This window comes from Miscanthus floridulus, chromosome 7, assembly GCF_019320115.1.
Source record: "Miscanthus floridulus cultivar M001 chromosome 7, ASM1932011v1, whole genome shotgun sequence".
In the NCBI taxonomy this organism is placed as follows: Eukaryota; Viridiplantae; Streptophyta; class Magnoliopsida; order Poales; family Poaceae; genus Miscanthus; species Miscanthus floridulus.
This window is the reverse complement of record NC_089586.1, coordinates 64,375,378-64,381,618: the sequence shown is the minus strand read 5'-3', so window position 1 is coordinate 64,381,618 and position 6,241 is coordinate 64,375,378.

Below are 6,241 nucleotides of genomic sequence, written 5' to 3'. Positions count from 1 at the left end.
AGTCAGACAGATCGACTACATAACAGGGTCAAGTGGTCAAGCCAAACATACCTGGACTTCTGTCACCAGACGCTTTGCCGCCCTTTCGACTCTTAGGGTCTCTTCGACCTCTGGGATTTCTTCGTGCATAACCCATTTGTCGTTCCACCAGCGCGACACATATACATGTTGTCGCTTATCTTGGGGACAGCCCAGGACCTCTTCTACTTCGTCCTCTTTAGCCTCCTGTTCGGGGGGCGGCGCTGGTCTGGAGTCTGCAGTCTCTGCGACCACCATGGCTTTTCCACGAGCCGTTGCATCTGTAAGAGTGCTCTGTGCCACTTCCGGCTACTGCTCCTTGGCTTGATCCGGCTCCCTTGGTGCCAAGGTATCTGTCTCAATAGGGTTTGTGCTTGGAGCACTTGTACTCTGCTCGGCTATCTTTTCGACCAGCCGCTCAGGGACTAATGTCTGGTCATCCGCCTGCTGAGGTCCTGGCAGAGTTCCTTCTACAGGCTCCTCCACGGCTGGCTGCTGGGCAGTTTTCCCCGCCATTACTGGCGAAGTTGTGCCGCACCCAGCTAGCTGGTCGGGGTTCTCGGTGGACGCCGACCTAATATATCAGAGAAAAGTTCAGAAGATAATAGTATTCAATACAAATTACAAGCTTACATCAAAGTTATAGATACTTACAGCTTCGAAGCGCGGAATGATGTGGCGAAGGAGCGTCTCCTCGACTGCCCCTACTCCGCGTGCTCGGCAGGTTCCACCAAAACTTTTTCCACCACCAGTACAGGCGTCGGGGTTTGATGCTTGACATTTCCTTCGTTTGTCCTCTGTGTTGCAGTGGTCGGTGATGCGATCACTGCTGGCACAGAGGAGCCACCCTGCTCCGTCGACCCCATTTGTCTCCTCCTCTTTCGAGGGATGAGCCGGAAGATGTCCGCATCCTCTGCTTCGTCGTCCGAAAGGGGGAAGATGGCTTGGCGTCGTTTGTTGGCAGCCGGACGCTTGCCAGCGGCTCTGGTCGAAGCATCCTCCACAGCCTCGAGTGCCGCCCAGTGGACGTCGTCGGTCCTGGCGCTGGTCTGGGCAGCTGGGCCAGCAACTTGTGGCCAATCCACACCGGGGGGCGGAGACACGAACACTACTGCCCGGTCACGACCATTACTCTGAGACACATAACGGAGACAACAGTTAATTTCTTGTTACAACATGATTCTACAGGTAAAAGGAAGCATCATTTACCTTTGGGGGAGGTCAGGCCAGCTTGAAGGCATGCTCGATGTCGTTCAACCTGACATAATTGGGATCGGTCAGGTTGAATAGCTCCCCAATCCTGGCCTTGATTTCTGTCTTGTCGAGCGCCTCTTTCCTGGTCCTTGTTGGATCTGCGCTCCCCTAGTACTCGAAGCTAGGATGTACCCTCATCTGGCAGGGCTGGATCCTTTGGCTGATGAAGTTCCCGACCACACTTGGGCCATCTAGCCTTCCCCACAGGATCATCCTGAGTAGTTCGGTGATCTGCTCCAAGTTCTCGGGCTTCTCCGACCAGCTGTTCTTTTTCTCCGGAATCAGCCCCACGTCGCACAGGGTGATGGTGTTCGGCTCTTCATGGATGTAGAACCACTTCTTGTACCACTCATCTAGTGAGGTGTTCTAGGGGCAGTGCAAGTATTGGGCTTTCATACCGTCGCGCAGATTCAGGTAGACGCCTCCGGCTATCTTCGAGCCACCGCTCCCTTTCTTCCGAAGATAGAACAAGTGGCGAAAGAGGTCGAAATGGGGCTGGAAGCCACCATAAGCCTCACAGAGATGGATGAAGGTGGAGACAAGAAGAATCGAGTTGGGATGCAGATTGCAAATCCCAATCTCGTAATACAAGCAGAGACCCTGAAGGAAAGGGTGCACTGGAACCCCAAAACCCCGTTTGAAGAAATCCTCAAACACCACAATCTCACCTGGTTGTGGATCGGGGAAGCTTTCTCCTTTCGGCGCACGCCATCCCATGAGTGCCTTGTTGTGGAGTACTCCCATGGCGACGAGGTCTTCGATGGTCTGCTCATTGCTCCGTGATTTCCACCACTCCTTCACCATGACTCCGCCTTTCTTCTGGGCGTCTCTCTTCGCCATTAGTCTATCCTTACTAAGTGGGTGGATGCGGTGGCAAGGGGGATGGCGATGATTTTTGGAGAAATAGGGTTCGGCAAGAGCAAGAAGAAGGTTGCGGCGGTGAATGACAATGCGGAACGGTATGAGTAACTTACCAGATCTATATTATAAATAACAAAGAGCTCCGTCATTTTGTCCACCAGAGATTATTGGGAGACGTGCGCACGCGTCGCAGATGGTTGTTCACACAACCTTGAGATCTATGCCAATAAACGCACCCCTTCGTTACCAGTGTACGCGCCTCTTCGTTGATAGTGTCAGAGGGCCCACACTGACGCACCTCCATACAGGTGCCAAGTGACTGTTTGCTAGAAAAGAGTAAGAAGACAGAATGACGTACTGTACCCATCTGCTTTTTTTGACCAGACGTGTCAGACTAGACTTGGCAGAGAAAGGAGATAAATAAATACACCAAATAAATACATCAATGGCGTTCGTATTTTCGATGCTTGTTTTGTGATCAAGGATGGATCAGACTCCTACAATGCTCGGGGACCGCCCAGACCACTGTCGTGCTTAGGGACTGCCCAGACCACTGCCATGCTCGGGGACTGCTAGACCACTGCTGTGCTCGTGGACTGCCCAGACCACTGCCGTGCTCGGGGACTGCCCAGACCACTGCTGTGCTCGTGGACTACAAAGACCACTACCGTGGTCGGGGATTGCTCCGACCACTAACGTGCTCGGGGACTGCTCTGACCACTGCCGTGCTCAGGGACTGCTGCGACAACTGATGTGCTCAGGGACTGTCTCGCCCACTCCTCAGAGAATGGTTCTCCTTGGCTACATGTGATTTGTACTCACATACAGTTGAGAGACATTTATTTAGACCTTGCTACAAGGTTCATACATCGCCTTCCAACAAGCTCAGGGACTACATCGGTACGATGCACCTGCCGGTGCATCTCGTATCGCCTGTACGATGATTGGGTTCTCAACTGAACTGGGAATGCTTTTTAGACCCTGGCACCACGTGCCTACATCACCTACTACCAGGCTCGGGGACTAAGTGGGCACACTTCACCTTGCGGTGAATGTGTTTGTTTTTTGACCCCTACGCCTCTGATGATCAAAGACGCTATGCTTCAAGATGCACTTACATTTCTTTTCAGAAATACAGTGGGCACACATCATAGGAGGAAAATCTTTTTCTTTCTTCTTAAGAGCACCATACATTCTTCGGACAACCTACTTCACCGGCGATGACGGTGGTTAGAAATGTTAAGAACTCAAGCCTTACTTGTCGGAGAAGGTTAAAATGGCGTGTCTCAGCATAATACATGGTGCTCGGGGACTAGCTATGGGGGTATTAACCCCTATACCCTTACGGCTAAGCTTGGGCCGGCCCGGATCGATGGGTCCGGTCCACCCAAAAGACGACGTGCGGCCCAGCCAACCTGATCGGAGTCCTGCACAAGGAGTCAAGGCGGATTTGGCGATCAAGCAGGATCCTAGTCGGTTAGAATAGGAATCCTTATCCGACCACATATGGCAATTGTAACTGACTAGGATTGGTTTCTAGATCTGTAACCCTGCCCCCCGGACTATATAAGGTGGGCAGGGGATCCCTCTAAAAAACATCTCTTATTAACATACAGCAATACAAATCAGACGCAGGACATAGGTGTTACGCCTTCTTGGCGGCCGAACCTGGATAAAACCTCATGTCTGTCTTGCGTCACCGTCTTATTTGTGGCTTGCGCATCTGTATGCCGACAATCTACTACCTTGGGCATACCCCTAGGTAGACTGCCGACCATATTTCATCGACAACCGGGGTGGGAGGCTCTGCCGCCACGCATGAGGCACCAGCGAAGGTGGGTGGCTCCACCATCGCATCCCAAGATCCAAGGGGAGTGAGCCTCTCTGCCTAGGAGCAGGGAGCTGGCTCGAAACAGCCTCGCCCCGATGAGGCAGAGCAGAGGTTGGGGGGTTCGCCCCCCAATCATATCCACTGCCCTATGGCGCTGAGGTGAGTCATCAGCTCCTCTGTTTTTCCTATTTTGGTTAGATTTCATTATGACTTATGATTTTCGTCTCTTGTAGCATCGAGAGGCAGCATAATCCTTTGGCGCTGGCGCCAAAGAAGAGCATCACCCTTTAAGTGAGGTGGCAGCCGTCGGCTGGCGTCGTGCCCATTTTGGGTGGGAGCGGGGCTAGCGTGACTACATCGCTGACCAGTCAGGTGCTGCCCATGGTGGCGCTTGTGCCATCAATAGGATGGGTAGATGCAGGGGCTCAAGGGACACCTTTAGAGGTCATAGAATAGCCAACGATGGCGGCGATACCATTGCTAATGACCTGGCAGATGGGGCTGTCGACCACGCTCACGGCGCTGACTATGGCAGGCGTGATGTAGTCGGTCAGGACCCTAGTGACATAGATGGAGGTGGCGATGGCTATGACAAGCGGGTCACAGCTAGATGCTATCATGGTGGCACCGAGGAACCAGTGCAACCCACACCATTGGTGGCCCAGGTGATGGCATCTAGCATGGGCCAGACAGAGGGGGAAGCAGCCACGGGGTCCCTAGAGGTCATGGTGCTGGGAGAGCAGTCAACGTCTATACCACTGACCCCATCCATCACCGGAGGGAGTGTCTTGGTGGGGACATCACGGCGAGAAGGGTTGGCGATGATCGGAGCCGGTGGGGAGCCATCCGTGGCCCTGACTTCGGTGGGCAGCGACTCGCCTGTGTGGGGTGAGCCCCTACTCTAGTGGAGGAGTTTAGAGAATCTGATGTCGATGCTCTTCACTCTCAACGATGTCGTAGAGAGTATGGAGTGGGAGAGCCTCGATGTGGGGTCGCATCCATGCTTGAAGCCCTAGACCATGCCCGAGGTGCCTTGCATGATGTTGTCGTTCCCTCCAGCTGCATATTCGCTTGACCCTACTTCTCTCCTTTTTCCTTCACTATATATTTTTTGTATTCTGACCATCGTCTCCTTTCAATCCCTTATCACTCACAGCCGAGAGAAGTCTTGGTTCCTTCATGAGCAGAAGGAAACTTAGGACCGCTTTGTCGAGGAGGCATGACTGCATGGGGAGGTGACCGCTCAGCTTATTGCCATATAGCAGAGGGTGGCCAAGCTAACTCCCCTCACCAAGGAGGCGGGCAGTCTTCGGTCACAAGTGGCCAAGGCTCGTCGTCATGCTGACGAGACCAAGAGGGTGTTCGAGGCCCTATCAGTGAGATCGTGGAGGGACGATGAGGAAACCACCAAGCTTAGGAAGGAGCGGGACAAGCTGCTCTAGGAGGACGCCAAGACCCACCAGTGGATCCTCGACCTTCTAGCCAAGGTTGAGAGGGAAAGGGAGCTAAAGCTAGGGGCCGAGGAGAAGCTCATGGCCTTGGATAAAAGGGTGAGTCTGGACGCCGCATCGGTCACCCAGCTACGCAAGGAGTTGGATGAGCTGCTCCAAACCATGGAGAGGCTTCGTTCAGAGCATGGCATAGCTCATAAGGAGTGTGACCAAGCCCTTTGAAAGCGTGATCAGGCCTGCCAAGAGTGTGATGACACGCAGCAGAAGGTCGGCTCCCTCTAGGCCGAGCTTAGAAAAGCGATGACCTAGTAGCTGGAGGCCGAGAGCATCTCTATCGGGCTAGCCATGGATCTCATTGAGGTGAGGAGGAATCTTCAGGTAGAGAGCGATGAGCTCGGTATCCTAAGTGCCACCCTTAGAGTGGTCTGTGATGACCTTGAGGTGGTGCGGTCGGAGGGGACCAGCTCGTTCGTGGCCCATGCTATCGAGATCACGGCTTGGGTGCACCAGCTCAAAAGGAATGCCCTTTGCACTAGGGTTAATCAATCCTTCATGATTACTTGTTATCATTATGAGGACAACCTCAACCTAGAGGTGATGAGCCATGGCTTCGTGCCTAGCTATGAAGCCTATGTGCTGGAGGAGATGGAAGCAGCAGTGGCTCCCCTTTCACATGACCTAGTGGATAGGATATAAGACATAGTTCTCCCCTAGAGGGGCTAGTTAGTCAGATAGGTTGAATGATCATTATTGTAATCAGTGGATAAGTGCTGACCCATGTGTATCGTTTAAACAAACTAGTCATTTTGTTTTGAACAAATTTGTT